Source organism: Olea europaea, chromosome 1 (assembly GCF_002742605.1).
Source record: "Olea europaea var. sylvestris chromosome 1, O_europaea_v1, whole genome shotgun sequence".
NCBI classification, from domain to species: domain Eukaryota; kingdom Viridiplantae; phylum Streptophyta; class Magnoliopsida; order Lamiales; family Oleaceae; genus Olea; species Olea europaea.
In genome coordinates this window covers 21,144,624-21,162,126 of record NC_036237.1, presented here as the reverse complement: position 1 = coordinate 21,162,126, position 17,503 = coordinate 21,144,624, and the positions used below count along the sequence as shown (strand labels likewise).

Here is a 17,503-nt window from a genome sequence, read left to right as displayed (position 1 = left end):
CCCTTGTATACAATAGAAACCTTGTATAAATCATTATAGAAATAAAATTTCAATCTTTTGATATCATAAAAATATGAGTTTCTAAATTTCCTATCCCATAGATTCTTGAAAGATTGAATAAGATAATTTCTTTCTTACTTTAACAAAGAAAGAATTTCCTTTACTTAAAGATCTTTACTTGTAATTCTAAGAAAAGATACAGTGAAGGCAGAAGCTGAAATAGCAGAATTCCCATTGAAGCAAGAGGCCGTTTTAGGGAGCAGTTTGTAGATTCAGAGCCTGAAAGTCACTCGGTTCTAAGAATACAGATTTAAGATCAAAAGTAAGGTAAAATTATTGTGTTTGTTAAATTTAGAAAGAATTCTTCTAATATCTTGAAAGAATCGTAGGGATTATTACTTTTTATGTTTGCAAAAAACTTATATAACATGTTATTATTATTCATAAAGTTTGCAAAAAATTATCTGAATAATGCCAGGTTATACAATTAAAGGATTAGATAATCTGTTAGAAAAATTATTGGAAAAAATAAGAAATATTTTTGCTCAACTAGAGATTATGGATATTTCATCTAAGGAATATGATAATCTTAGTAAATTACATGACAATTATATTACAGATTATGCTAATTTATTAGATAAAAGGATGGAATTATATATTAAAACTCGAAATGAGAGAAATAGAGGAATTTAGAACTATCCCAATAAATTAAGGATATCTTGTGCAAAATATGACAAATCCTTTCATTAAGGGTATTATAGACATTTTACCAAAAATAGGAGTAGGTCATTTATAAAAATCTCCCGATGGAAAGCAGGTTCATCACGTGCTGACCCATTTTCCCATTATCTCGACCTCATTCCTCCCGCCATTTTAGTCTCATTTTTTCGGATTTTCCCGTCATTTGTTCTCGATTTTCAGTCGAGTTTTGGACACAGTTCGCATCGACAAATCGATCATTCCCTCTACAGCTCCGTCATTTGATCTTCACTTCCATCAATGACGGGAAAAGGTAGAACCTGTGATTTCTTGAAAATTATTTTGGTGCTCCGTCATTTGATCTTCACTTCCATCAATGACGAGAAAAGGTAGAACTTGTGATTTCTTGAAAATTATTTAGGTGTTAACTTATCTGAATTTTGAGATAAAATGTGAAGTATGATGTATGTTAAAATTGTCTTTTTCTGAGATTTCTTGGAAGTTATTGTTGATTCTGGAGTTTGAAGTTACTCCTTCGAAAACAATCCAATAGAATCACCTGAATGTAATGATTGATCAACAGGATCTAAAGTTGTAATTCGAGCCCACCGACTTCACGATATTTTCTTAAAACGAATTTGCTGCCTTCAATGGTGCTAAAAGCGTCCAGCAATCGTTTCCCAGGATAAAACGAATTTTCGTCTCCTACGGAAGCAGCACTGCAGTTTGTAGGAGTTCCAACGAACTCAACGAAGTGCCTTTTACTTCGAGACAATATCAAAACGAGAGAGAGAGAGAGAGATGAGATTCAAAGCAGAGAAAGTTTGCAATGAAAATTGTGTTAATTTTCTGGTAGAAAGGCTGACTATTTATAGACTTGTTCGTGACCATTCGAACAGTCATCACCTTTCAGACAAGCCTCAAAAATCCGAACAGACATGCTGTTCTAAAAAGTCGTGTCTGTTAAGTCGGTTAACAGTCGGCTAACAGTCGACTGTTTGGTCAGTAAACAGTCGAAATAGTCGACTGTTAAAAGAAAATAAAACACCCGGAATAAGCCAAAATTTAAATTTCATTTTGTACCCAAGAATTTGATTATTTACAATTTGACCCAAAATTTTAAATAAATTTTGTCCAAAAAGTTAATATAGTGTAAAGGTCCATCCGGACCCACACCGGACTCGGGCACGGGCACGTGCTCATGCCGTGCCGTGCCGAGCCGAGCCGGCCGGTCGGACGGATGACGGCGATGCGCGCGTGTGGGTTTATGACCGAACCCAATAGGATATAGGTCTTCCCCCTTCCAAAGACTATTGGTACCCCTTGGGGCCCAAACCCAATTCCAAACTTCCACCTTATAAACCACACCAAAGTTTCCTAACTTTCCTATGTGGGATAAGTGTTTGGCAAATCAAATTCTTCCATAATCCTTAGTTTATCTGGGTTACTTTATCACTTAATATTTCATTCAATTTTAAATGGTTTTCGATAAATAAATATATCACGTTAATCATCTCGCGGAGCAGAACGTGAATATGCTAGGTCCTGTATTATTTAAAAGGTGGGTCCCACTGAAATTTGGGCTCAAAATTGACCCATTAACCATTTTTTCCAACAATCCCCCACATGAATGAAATATGTTGGCCTTTATTCCAAACGATAACATCTGATATGTTTTTCAAATAAAAAATTGAAGAAGACTGCATCGGGATAAGTAGTCAATGACTTTGAACTTTTCCTAGTAAAATTTATCGGAATTCCTTAGCCGATCAGTAGCAAGTTGCTTTGAACAGTCAGCCGTTTATGGAAACCTAGACAATAGAAGTCACACAGTTTTTCTTCGAACACAGTTGGTTCTCACGTTTGTGTCCATTTTAGCCTTGGACACCTCCTGGTTCATGAGTGGTTTTTAGAGAATTCATCTTCACCTAATTCTCTTAGAAGCGGCCCTTTCTCACTCACATAGGTGATTTCCATAAGGAGTATTCTGCTATACTCCACTTGAATAAATCAAGATATAGAAATCATTAAAAGCGTATCTTAACCTATTTCGCGGCAGCTGGGCACTGGCTCATCATAGGAATGGGTAGAAGTAAGATCTTCCCAGTGCATACTAAGTTTTTCACAGTTCGGTTGTCCCATTGAACCTAGATCTTGGGATCTCCAGTCAACTAGGTTGGGTTGCCACCATGAAAACTTTTGATTATTTTATTAGTTTTAATCCCATCCCCTTCGATGAACTTTCGACTTGCTCTCTTGTTAAACTTTTAGTTAGCGGATCCGCGATATTCTCCTTCAATTTCACATACTCTATAGAGATAATGCCTGTAGAGAGCAATTGTCTAACAGTATTGTGTCTACGACGTATATGTCGAGATTTACCATTGTACATTACATTTTGTGCCCTTCCAATTGCTGATTGACTATCGCAATGGATACGTATAGCAGGCACATGTTTTATCCAACATGGAATATCTTCTAGAAAGTTTCATAGCCATTCGGCTTCTTCTCCGGTTTTGTCTAATGCAATGAATTCAGATTCCATTGTTGATCTAGCTATACATGTCTGTTTTGAAGATTTCCATGATATTGCAGCACCTCCAAGTGTAAAGACATATCCACTTGTTGATTTGGAGTCTTTAGTATCTGATATCCAATTTGCATCACAGTATCCTTCAAGTACTGCTGGATATCTGGAATAGTGCAATCCAAAATTTTGGGTATGTTTTAAATACCCTAAAACTCTAACAATAGCCTTTCAATGATCAGTGCTTGAATTACTTGTATATCGACTTAGCCTACTAATTGAATAGGCAATATCAGGTCGAGTGCAATTCATGAAATACATTAAACTGCCAATGATACGAGAGTATTCCAATTGAGATTTACTATCACCAGTATTGGAAACAAGATGCATACTAACATCCATAGGTGTTTTCATAGGAATAATATTATATTTCTTGAATTTATCAAGAATCTTCTCAATGTAGTATGATTGAGATAATATGAGACCATTAGATGTTCTAGAAATTTTAATGCCTAATATAACATCAGCCACACCTAAATCCTTCGTTTCAAATTTACTTGTTAGCATCCTTTTTGTAGTTTGAATTATGGTATCATTGTTACCCATAATCAACATGTCATCTACATATAAACATACCATGACATATCCATTTGGAGTGTTCCTGACATAAACACATTTGTCACACTCGTTAATTTTGAAACCATTTGACATCATAACCATGTCAAATTTTTCATGCCATTTCTTAGGAGCTTGCTTTAATCCATATAATGATTTAACAAGTCGACATACTTTCTTTTCTTGTCCTGAGGCCACAAATCCTTCAGGTTGCTCCATATAAATTTCTTCATCCAATTCCCCATTCAAAAATGTCGTTTTAACATCCATTTGATGTATATCCAAACCATTCAATGCTACTATTGCAATAAGTATACGTATGGATGTGATTCTTGTCATAGGAGAATAGGTATCGAAATAATCAAGACCTTCTTTTTGCTTATAGCCTTTAGCGACAAGTCTTGCTTTATATTTGTCAATTGATCCCTCTGCTTTCATTTTCCTTTTGAAAATCCATTTACATCTCAAAGGCTTATTACCGGGAGGGAGGTCTACTAATTCCCAAGTATGATTTTGTAGTATGGATTCAATTTCACTATGAACAGCTTCTTTCCAATATGAAGCTTCGGTTGATGACATAGCCTCCTTAAAACTTTGAGGTTCATTTTCTAACAAATATGTTAGAAAATCAGGCCCAAAGGAGGTTGACGTCCTAGCCCTCTTGCTTCGTCTAGGTTGTTCATTTATAGATTCTTGATCTATAGTCTCTTCGTTTTCACGAGATCTCTTTTGTGAATTTGATTCACCTTGCATGTTATAAGGAAAAGTATTTTCGAAAAATGTAGCGTCCCTTGATTCAATAATTGTATTAACATGCATATCAGGTATTTCAGACTTATATACCATAAATCTGTACGCATTACTATGGTAGGCATAACCAATGAATACACAATCAATGGTTTTAGGTCCTATCTTAACCCTTGTAGGTTTAGGAACTACTACCTTAGCCAAACATCCCCATACCTTCAAGTATTTATAATTAGGTTTGTGACCTTTCCATACTTCATAAGGTATCTTTTGCGTTTTTCGATGTGGTAGTTTGTTGGAATATCGAGTACAATCATTGATAAAAGTGATAAAGTACTTATTACCTCCTCTAATTTGAACAAATTTTAAATCACTTAACGAAAGGGTAGATGTGACATTTTGGCTTTTACACATATATCTTATTTGTGATTAGGATTTAAATCACACTTTGGTAATAAATCTAATTTGATTAGTCTACGCAAAGTGTTATAACTTGTATGTCCTAATCTTTCATGCCAAATGTTAAATGACTCAAGCAAGTAAGAAGATGTATTCTTATTCATAATTGGAGGTACAACAGTCATTACATTCAATTTAAAGAGCCCCTCATTCAGGTAGCCTTTTCCTACAAACATTTCATTTTTTGAGAGTACAAATTTGTCCGAGACAAATACTAGCTTAAACCCGTTCTTACTTAGTAGAGAACCAGATACCAAGTTTTTCCTAATATCGGGCACATGAAGAACATCGTTCAGAGTGAGCTCTTTTCCACTTGTCATTTTCAGCACTATCTTCCCATGTCCTTCTACCTTGGAAGATGACGAGTTTCCCATGTAAAGATGTTCATCATGATCCATTGCTTTGTAGGTAGAGAACATCCCGCGGTTTGAGCATATGTGACGAGTAGCTCCAGTATCTACCCACCACTCCTTAGTGTTTCCAATTAAGTTGCATTCAGAGACGACCGCAGAAAGATTCATGTCTTGTACCTTATAGTGAGGCTCTCATGTTCTGTTACATTGGCCTGGTTAGTTTTTCCGTTCACATTTTTTGGCTTTCGACAATCCTTGGATCGATGTCCTGCCTTGCCACAATTGTAACAGTTGCCTTTAAACTTTTTAACAGTTTTTGAAGAACCAATTTGTCCTTCCCCATTGTGCTTCCTCTTTTTGCTTGTCTTGAAGCCTCCTTCTACAATGTTGGCTTTTGATTCCATCGAATTAGATGTACCATTCCTTTTTTTCGTTTTGCGATTGTCTTCTTCTATTCTCAATCGGATAATGATATCTTCAAGTTTCATTTCCTTCTGCTTGTACTTGAGATAATTCTTGAAATCCTTCCATGAAGGTGGTAATTTCTCAATTAGTGCAGCGACTTGGAATGATTCACTTAGTTTCATTCCTTCGGCATGGATGTCGCTAAGTATGATCTGAAGTTCTTGAACTTGGGATATGACGGTCTTGTTGTCAACCATTTTATAATCCAAAAAATGACCGACAATGAATTTCTTCGTGCCGGCATCTTCGATTTTGTACATTGTGTCCAAAGATTCCCACAGTTTTTTTTTGCGGACTTAGCATTGCAGTACACATTATATAATGTGTTATCCAGTCCATTAAGCACATAATTTCTGCATAAGAAATCAGAATGCTTCCATGTATCAACCGCAGCCAATTTTTCAGCATCACTGTCTTGCTCGGTATATGAAGGCCCGTTTTCTTTGAGAAATTTAGCCAGATTTAATGTCGTCAGATAAAAAAGCATTTTTTGTTGCCAACGCTTGAAATCTGACCCATTAAACTTTTCTGATTTTTCCCCGGTCGTATTCGGGAGTGTGGTACCAGAAGTTGCCATTTCTGAAACACAATCAGAAGATCAACGGTAAGAAGGAGTAGAAACAGAAACAAATAATAATTGAAAAAATTCGTTTTAAGATTGTTGTTTCTAGAGTTTGAATTCACTCCTTCGAAAACAATCGGACAGAATTACCTGAATGCAGGAATTGATCAACAGGATCTAAAGTTGTAATTCGAGCCCACCGACTTCACGATGTTTCCTTAAAACGAATTTGCTGCCTTCAATAGTGCTAAAAGCGTCCAGCAATCGTTTCCTAGGATAAAACAAATTTTCGTCTCCTACGAAAGCAGCACTGCAGTCTGTAGGAATTCCAACGAACTCAACGAAGTGCCTTTTACTTCGAGACAATATCAGAACGAGAGAGAGGGAGATGAGATTCAAAGCAGAGAAAGTTTGCAATGAAAATGATGTTAATTTTTGGGTAGAAAGGCTGGCTATTTATAGACTTGTTCGTGGCCATTCGAACCGTCATCACCTTTCAGACAAGCCTCAAAAATCCGAACAGACACGCTGTTCTAAAAAGTTGTGTCTGTTAAGTCGGTTAACAGTCGACTGTTTGGTCGGTAAACAGTCGAAACAGCCGACTGTTAAAAGAAAATAAAACACCCGGAATAAGCCAAAATTTAAATTTCATTTTGTACCCAAGAATTTGATTATTTACAATTTGACCCAAAATTTTAAATAAATTTTGTCCAAAAAGTTAATATAGTGTAAAGGTCCATCCGGACCCACACCGGACTCGGGCACGGGCACGTGCTCGTGCCGTGCCGAGCCGAGCCGACCGGTCGGACAGATGACGGCGACGGCGGCGTGCGTGTGTGGGTTTATGAACGAACCCAATAGGATATAGGTCTTCTCCCTTCCAAAGACTATTGGTACCACTTGGGGCCCAAACCCAATTCCAAACTTCCACCTTATAAATCACACCAAAGTTTCCTAACTTTCCTATCTGGGATAAGTGTTTGGCAAATCAAATTCTTCCATAATCCTTAGTTTATCTGGGTTACTTTAATACTTAATATTTCATTCAATTTTAAATGGTTTTCGATAAATAAATATATCACGTTAATCATCTCGCGGAATAGAACGTGAATATGCTAGGTCCCGTATTATTTAAAAGGTGGGTCCCACTGAAATTTGGGCTCAAAGTTGACCCATTAACCATTTTTTCCAACAGTTATGTTGGTGTTAAGTTCCAAATCTATATTTTGGGGTAAAATCTGAAGTATGATGTATTTGAAAATCTCTTTGTTTTTATTTTTAAAACTGAAATTTAATTTTAATGTGAACTCTGAAATTTATTTCAAAATGTGAAACTAATTTTAAATTTTGAAGTCTGAAGTTAAGTAGAAACATGATTGTGGGCAGTATGAATTAGCTGGACTTTGCTAATTTTTCGAAAAATTTGTGAGAGAATGATGACTACTAATTTTTTTTTTATTTTTTTATTTTTTAAGTAGAAGCATGATAATGAGCACTTTGTTATAGGCAGAACGTACTGATAATAAAAGTTCAATTGGCTTCTTTGTAGGGAAAGAAATTTGTACCGATGTCAAAGCTGTTATGTTGGTGGAGTCCGATGACGAGAACGATATTGACAACACCAAATCAATGGGTGATGATGCAACAAAAGGGAATGATGTAACTGTGCTTGAGGTGGGCACGAAGTTCAAGGACAAAAATGAAATATTTGAATTTTATAAAAGATATGCATATGACCTGGGTTTTCCAGTGAGAAAAAGAAATTTCAAAAAGTATGAGGATGAAGTTCTACGATATGTTACATTTGTTTGTGGCCGGGAAAGGAAAAGAATCAATAACACAAGCGTTTCTCTGAAGCCACAAGCTATGGTGCAGAGTGGATGTAAATCTAGATTGACCGCATGTTTAGATATTAATGGAATATAGCGAATAACAAAGTACATCTCGATCACAATCATAAAATAAGTCCTTTGAAGTCTAGACAGTATCGATGCAACAGAGAATTAAGTGTGCAGGTGAAACATCGGCTTGAAGTAAATGATGTTGCAAGAATACTGTTGCACAAAAGTTTCAACTCTGCAGTTGTTGAAGTCGATGGATATGAAAATATGACCTACGTCAAGAAGCATTATTGAAACTATGTTGAACAGGTTAGAATATTAAGACTTGGAGAGGGTGAGCCCTAGCAATACCGTCATACTTTTCGACTATGGAAGCATGGTGCTCAGGGTTCTACTTCAGTATTGATTTGGACGAAGAGTCGCATGTGTAGAATATTTTCTTGACAGATAATAGGAGTCGATAGGCATGTAAAGAGTTTGGCGATGTTATCACATTTGATACCACATATCTAACAAACAAGTATGATATGTCGTTTGCTCCTTTTATTGGAGTGAACCATCATGGACAGTCGACACTCCTCGAATGAGGGCTCATATCAAACGAGGATATCGATACATTTGTGTGGATTTTTCGGACATGGCTGCAGCGCATGATTGGCCAAGTTTCCAATGGGATAATATGAAGCACATGTGGTGTTTGTGGCACATATTGAAAAAATTATCGGAGAAGTTCGGATTTCTTGTTGATAAAGCTTCGATATTTTCTATTATACAAGGATTGGTTTATGATTCTCAATTTTTTGAAGAGGGTTGGCTAGCGATGATAGAAACATATAATTTGCAGGCTAATGAATGGTTATCGGGTCTTTACGAGAATAGAACTCATTGGGTTCCTTGCTATTTGAGAACCACTTTCTGGTCAGGGATGTCAATAACTCAAAGAAGTGAGAGTATGAATGCATTTTTCGATGGATATATTCATTCGAAGATCTCATTAAAGCAATTTGTCGAACAATATGAACGAGCATTGAGAAATAAGGTCAAGAAAGAGTTTCAAGCATATTTCAAGTCCTTCTCACATATTGTGCAACTAGGTATGAAGTGGAGAAGTAATTTCGGGCAGTGTACACAATATCGAAATTCAGGAAAGTTCAAGAAGAGTTCGCTGGCAAAGTTTATTGCGACCTCATATCTGTTAATGAGGGATGTTTGGGGATTACATATGAGGTACACGAAGATGTCATGCATGATCATCATTGCAAGAAAAAAAAATTCTTTATGTCATTATCTAGAGACAAATGTGATATTATTTGTAGTTGCCACTTGTTTGAGTTTCGCGAAATTCTATGTAGGCATGCGATCACAGTATTGATACGCAATGACATTCAATCATTGCGGGATAAATATATTTGATGAAGATGGCGGAGAGATGTTTTCAGATCCCACACGAGGGTTGCAGCGAACTAAGACGAGTTGGTTAGTATCCCAGCACAGTTGATGTATGACAAGATGGTTAAATCATTTGCTACATTGGTGAACCTCATTTGTGATGATGATGCGCAAATCTGGTTCCATATTGGAATGGATTGAATCACAGTGTAAACAGATGGCCACATCGAGGTCAGGTTGCGGGAGTACTGCCATGTCCAATCGTACTACTCTTTTAGCATCGAAAGATGTAGCAGTAGATGATATGGGTAGTGGATGCGTTAGCATTCGAGATCCAAAATTTTCAAAGGGAAAGGGCGCTCCAAAAAAATTTTGGAAGAAGTTTTCGTTAGAATGTAGTTCAAATAAAGCGAAGGTGTGTTACATTATTCGGGTACCATATCATTTTTTTGTCTCTTTTTACCATGTGCGAATAAGAATAAAGTTCGTGTCTCAAACATTGTGATATAGGCGGGTTACAGTACAAACAAAGGGAAGAAACCCAAGGTGCGCCAAAGTAATCTCGAAGATGGTGCAACTATTTTTCAGACAACCCAACCATCACAATATTCAATGCCAGTACCGTTGTCATACTTACAGCTCCTAATGGTTAGTACATTTACACTATGACATTTCCTTTATGCAAAATAACAAGAATGATAAGTTAGATCATTTTTTATGTAGGGTGCAAACCAAAGCCTTGGGTTTTCACAACACTTACAATCGTCTTCTTCAACCCCCCTGGACGGTCAAGGTAATGATGGGGTTTGTTTTAAAAAGGTGACGTTACATCGTATTTTGTGGATTGCGTAATAATTGTCATGGTGTACAGCATGTCATACAATGCCCTACTACGTTCCATATTTTTTGGACAACAATGATGCTAACCCATGACATTGGAACAACGAACATGGAAATGTGATAAGGTACATATAAATTTGATCTTGAGTGTTCTTTTATTTTGTAGTTAGGACAACAATGGCGCTAATCAATTTTTATTGATGCATTCTACATTGCAGCTAATCCATTCTATGTTGTAGCTAGCAAAGCACTTCAGAATGGTTAAACAAACATGGATGTTTTGGTTGCATTGGGAACTTCAGCCTCATAAGCGCCCACTAAATTTTTGTCCACTAACGAGTTATTGAATTTTTTTGATCGATTTAGTGGGAAGAGGAAAAGATTTTGATCCTCAATTTCAGATCCTATAATATTCTCATTTTATGTATACAACTTTGAGATTTTATTGATATATTTTATTTTTATGCCTTAATCTGTGAAAAGTTTTGATTTTTGTGGTGGACATTTGTTCCTTTGTTGGTATATAGCTTTTCTGAACGCCGATAAAGATTAAGTTTTTGATTATTTCAAGTGGATTTTGTATATTTTGTGAAATATTTGATCATACTTCTTTTCAAAATTTGCAAGTGTTTTGTGCTTTTTAATTGTGTTCTATCTTAAACTAGTAAAAGTTGATAGGTTGGACATAGGAGTGATGTTCTTGAATCTATCCTATTTATAATTTGGTATGAACTCTAATTGTTGTGTATTTGGATTGCAAATTCAAAACTCTACAACAAATAAAGCCTTATTCGATATAACTTTGGGCATGACAGATTAAATATTTAACCATAGAAAAAAAGAAGCCTAGTTTTAAATGATAGTGTCATAGAATACGAATACCATATACACATAGGAAATAAAGTCTTTATACAAAAACTACAATTACAAAACGAAATTACTTCACTACTACATTCCAATGAAACTACTACATCCATCAAATCATAAGTAAAGTAAGGTCTTTACATTTAACCATTACAACTCATTCATGCCAATTTCCTTTCTTATCCCCGTCTGCATTTGTTCTTCCTTTGTGTATTGTCACGTTAAAAGAAATATTCACATCCTGTTGATCAGATAATCGGCATTGTGATTGAAACATGGCAAATATTTCTACACCTCCTTCGTTAGTCATACGATTTTTCGAAGTCGCGCTAATTGCACTTGATTCACTGCTCGTCTCACCATCTTCGACCCACTCCCAATATCCACACAGGTATTGAATAATCTATCTTTGTTCTTGCTTTCTTTCTCCCCCTCAAAACGCTTAACAAATGCATGTTTGCACCATGGGCAACGACGTTTATTTGGACACACTACAAAATAATGCCCATTTTCTCTACAACTATAACATACACTCTGATTTTTTCTGACATCCTAAGCCGGGAATAAAGCACAAAGTATTGTAAGTGGAGATTAAATTTAGGGCAATAAAAATATATAAGACGCTCTTCTCAGGAAAAAAATTAAAAAACAATGAAACATCATGTAATAGCTACCTCAACATTGAGTAGAAGTACTTAGTCCAATTGTGCCACTTGAATTCCCCACGCATAATTTCACAAATAAATTAGACACGGTCATAGGACAAAAGATGTAGATGGAAGGTGCACATTGTACTTACTAGCAATGCACCATCCAATTCATGCCAACATATTAAAGTGAAGAACATTCTTATACCTAAATCATGATTTTAACTTCTTTTCTCTTCAGCTATAATATCTGTGTCCAGTTCTGTTCAATACAGCAAACATACCTATATAGTTAAGTAGCTGATTAATTACCAATAGTTTCACCGCTTGGGATGAGGGAGCTCGACAGTTGATCTAAAAACAACAGAACAACATACTCTAAGCACGTTAAATATTTCATACATATAAATCAAAAAATTGAAACTACACTATTTACATAATTACACTTGCAATTCTATACTATCACAAAAAAACCTAATCAAAATATTAAAACCAGACCTATCCAAAAGTCAACAAATTCTTTAAAAAAAAAAAATAATAATAAAAAATTAAGGAAACGGGAAAAGAACAAAAAAATTCCCAATAATTCATCATTAAATAAGCATATGACGATCGAAATGGGAAAGGAAAAAAAGGAAAAGAAATTCGAATCAAAACGGGAAAAGAAAAAAAAAAAAAAAGATTCCCAACATATTCGAACTTACATTATGTAGGCATACACGAACGAAGAGGTTGGGTCCTTTTGGTACAACTATTAACACATTGTTGTCGGCGTCGAATGAACGGTCTAAGACAATAGGTACGGCACTGTAGAACGTGCTGAGGTGGTGTTTGGAGGTAGAATACTGAACTGTTGTAGGAAATAGGGTTCAGGAAAAGAAATTTTGTTTTTGGACCGGGTTATGTCACCTTTTCTTTTGGCTGTTTTCTTTCTTTATCTTTTCTTTTCTTAATTATTGGCCCCATTTCCACCTAAGCAGGTCAAGCATTCGATCACCTATTTCAGTCATTGTAGCGCAATCGATTGTATCAATACTGGAAGAAAAATCTGTACTATATTCTGGATATGGAGTATTTAATCCCTTTTTATGTGGATTAAAATTTGGATAAAAATTTAAGTAATTAATTTTATCCACAACTTTATTGACTTTCAATCACACTTTTCATCGATTTTTGTCAAAACCTTCCATGCCCCACGCTGGATTTACAGGTTTTACTTTTCCCATTAGTCCATAAAGATCGGACACCTAGATTCATATACTAGTCAAAGTTGAACGTCCATTGCATGTTATTTTGAAATAATTTATAATTGTTGTAAAAGTAATATTTGATATAAATTTGTTGGAGGATTTGATGAGTCTTATATGAAATAAAGAAAATAAAATTTTGCATAGAAATTTAAAAGAAGAAAATTGTACTCTCAAAATTCAATTTCTATGATTTAAATTTTTTGTAATGATGAAATATTACAAATGAAAAAAATTTCTATATTACATTTGATACATAAAAATGAGGGAAAATTGCAACAGCGATCTCTAACCTTTTCATTTTTTACAGACTTTTCCCTAATCTTCAGTTTGTGTCAGTGAAGGTCCTTAACCTTTCATAAATATGCACTAGAGGTCCATCTAGACGGAAATCGTTCAAAACACTATCAGTTGATCAGAAAAATTTCTTGAACTATTTGCTACCGCGATGATCTTATTGGATATTGATATCTCTTTAGATGGTGTTTTGGACGGTTTTATTGTATATTGATTCTTTAATTTTCCCGATCAACTAACGGTATTTTGGACGGTTTTCGTTCAGATGGACCTTAGGTGCATTTTTTGAAAGTTTAGGAACCTTCACTGACACAAAGTAAATGTTAGGGTAAAGTCTGTAAAAAATAAAAAGGTTAGAGACCGTTGCTGCAATTTTCTCTCAAAATTAATTGTTAATACATAAATTTAAACATTCATTAAAATTTTCAGATATGTGAATATGAATAAAATTCATCTATAATAATTTTAGATTCTTGTAATTCAAGATTCATTGAATTTAGATTAATGTGAATGTTAATTAATTGAGAATTATTAACACGAATTTTGTAAATGACAATAATTTTATAGAATTTATTATATATCGAAAAATGAAAAATGAGATATCATTGAAATAATTGAATTATAGAAGGGTTAAAATCATTCAAAAAATGATTCTTTTTTAATGTGATATTTTAATGTATTATAGATTAAAAATCTAAATTTTAAATGCATCTAACTGAGACTTAATATTCCCTATTACTGTTTAGAACCTTCCTAGGCTGCACTCTCGCTGGTTAGAAGTTTTTTTCTTTTTTAATTCATATGGGTCTCGGTGGGTCCTAGTTTAATTCTAGTGTTTAATCAATATTTAATGTTAAATAATTGGGTCACATTACCTAATTGAGACTCAACTATGTATGTATCAATTAAATAGTGATAGTAAATATTGAATTCCATATTTCGAGAGTAATGGAAATATTCTCTTGAATATAAATATGCACAACATTCATCACGGACCCATGGGCACATAACAAACGACGATGTTGAGAAAAGTAATGTTGTTTGATATCATTAGTATTATAATGTGTTGGAACAACAATCTATGTATTTTTAGACTTATGTCCCTACCTTTGGAATGATATATCAATTAATGATACTTGAATATCACTTAGATTGACGCTTAACATAACTGATGTTAAATAGCATTACTCAAAAAGAATAACATTATGATTTTTATAAGTCGGATCCACAAATTATGTTGACCAAATGCATACAAGTGAATCTAGCAACTTATTATATTTTAATTTCTAAATACTGTTCAATATTAAATCTCAATATTCATATAAGAAAAAAGTTTAAAACCCTCGAGATTATTTTATTTAAGATTGTGATGTTGATGGGAATGGATGATTAGTGAAATTGAAAGTTGAGCATGCTAATGCTCTACTAACTTTCCGTGTAAGATTTGAAAAAGATTATGATTTATTATGATTTTTTATTTGATTATTAGGCTCAAATTAAGATGTTTCTATTTTGTTATTTTGAGTGGGACGTGCAAGAGAAGTGAGCAATAATAGTGCTCAAGTATCGAGTGTTAACAGAGAACAAATATGGAAGAGAGTAATATTACTGGAGTGTGTAAAATTGCATTACCTTCAAATGTGAGCTTTTATAATAAAAGATGAGGAATGATTACTGCTAGATGAAAAGACACGTGGTCTCATCATCTCCTAGGTGTCATTTCGTCAATCCTAAGTTCAGGCGCATTTAATGTATCTGATAGGTAGTCACTCCATAGCCTAAGTCCGACCTTTGAAAAGTAGATTGGCAAATTGACTATGAGGTATCTACTGTAGAGATATTACATCAATCAATTATAAAAAGTTCTTTTTTTCTTGGAATAGGTGAAGTGGGATATGTCTTCTCTCATTAAGAGGTTAATTACCTCAATTTTTTTTTTAACAGCAAGTTATAGCACCTCGCCTAGGCCATGAGGGTTGGCCTCTGTGTGGTACAGAGGTGATGTATCACTTTAGTTACCTCAATATATGGCCTCATCTAGGCTAGGTAGGATAGTAATATATACATTGTAGAGTTTATGCAGGATTGGACTTGCTGCTGGCTATTATGTGGCAGATGCTTGGAGCCCGTCAGAAGAGGTTTAATAATAGTCCACCAAATTCAAGTGTATATATATATAAGTGATGCTTTGGCGTGGAGTGTTTTCCCTTTGGGGTGAAAATCGTGTTGACGAGGTGATCGCTTGTTTTAGTTATGTCTGAGCATAATACAATTTGTTGACCTCATTTTCTACATGAATGATGTGGCCAATAGATCAGATTCCACTTATGTCCATGTAGCTTATCTTCTATATAGTTGGACAAATCGTTAGGAGCATGTTATCTTCTCTAGTTGTTGATGAGGTGACCACGAGTACTTGAAGGTCAAGCCATGTGTGAGAGACGTAAGTCACAATAGTGTTTAGGTACCAGGGTTAATAAGAGAACAAATATAGGAGAGATCAATATTACTTTAGTGTGTAAGATTGCATTCCTCAAATGTCACCGAGCGTGATCTTTTGTAGTAGAAGAGGAGAAATTGTTACCATTGGATGAATGCCTCGTCATGATAGTCGAGGGATCTTCTCTTATGTATCACTCCGTCAATTCTAGGTTCAAGAATATTTAATGTTTTTTATGAATAGCCACCCTATAGTCTAGGTCTCACCTTTGAAAATTAGACCGACAAGTTGACTATGAGGTGTCTGTTGTAGAAATGGTATATCAATCAATCATAAAAAGACTTGTACAGGAGATTTCTTGGAGTAGGTGAAGTGGGAGATATCTTCTCTCATTAAGAGGCTATTTGTCTCGATTTTATTCTAGAGCAAGTTATACAGCTCACATAGTTCGTGGAGGGTTAACTTCTACATGGCACCTTAGGTCAGGTGATGCGTCACTTTGACTATCTCAATATATGGCCTTGACTATGCTAGTTAGGACTGTGATGCGGAGTATGAACCTGATTGGTCTTACAAGTTGGTAGTCTGTGGTCGATGATTGGAGTCTCGTCAAAAGAGGCTTAACAATCCTCAATCAAACAAACTTGTTTGGCGATAACTTGCATTCTCACCTAACTAAAATTTTATTTCATGGATAAGATATAATTTAAGGATATATTGCAACAACAAAGATTAAATTCATTTGATGAAAATTTTAATAAATTCCACTAAAATTTATTAAAGAATACATTAAAATATGGGTCTCACCCATTCGAATCTTAATGAATTTCATTAAGATCTAGGTGTCCCCCAGTAACTTGTGCTTTTATAAGAGTTTCATTAACAAAGTAATTTTAAGATATTAGATGGATTCCCACAAAAAAAAAAAAAACTCTTTCGAAACGACTTGATGCTACTTGTTGGAATAATTACAAAAACCACAAGACTAAAACACACCCGAGGAAAAAGAAAAGCCAAAGAAAATGTGCTAGAAGTGAATCATAGTAATGAAAATTCGAGTAGTGAGAATGAATGTCTTCCAGTTTCAACAAGAAACATTTAAAGAAGGAGACATTTATTGTCATCAAGAACGATGGCAAGGTTAACTCAAATCGTAGCTGTAAGGCTACCAACATATAGCATTTTTCTGATGAGAACATCACTAAGAGGCAATTCTTAATGGAACAAAGACATGCAACCTTCACCTCCGTAAGAGGATAGAGACAAGAGTAGAGTCAAAGTTTGAAGATAAAGGCATCACACATTACTCCCACTATCCCATTCAGCTTATTGACCCACCACGTATGGGAGGGCAAACATCCCATCCTGAGCAAAAGTAAAAACCATCTAGATTTGCTTGTATTGTCTGTATGTTGGGAGGCACCGAGGTTGCTTGGGACAAAGTCTCTCAAGGATTTAGAAAGAAAGCTGAGTGATAAGAAGCCAATCAATCTATCAAATATGAGGACAAA

General features: G+C 35.0%; 1 long non-coding RNA gene across 1 annotated transcript; it reads left to right on the top strand.

Annotated features, from left to right (window-relative positions):
* The first annotated feature begins 10,487 nt into the window (after nucleotides 1–10,487).
* On the top strand, nucleotides 10,488–10,969 carry LOC111393906. The gene is made up of 2 exons (XR_002702516.1): nucleotides 10,488–10,622; nucleotides 10,716–10,969. It is a non-coding gene; the product is annotated as an uncharacterized LOC111393906 (long non-coding RNA).
* The last annotated feature ends 6,534 nt before the right edge of the window (nucleotides 10,970–17,503 follow it).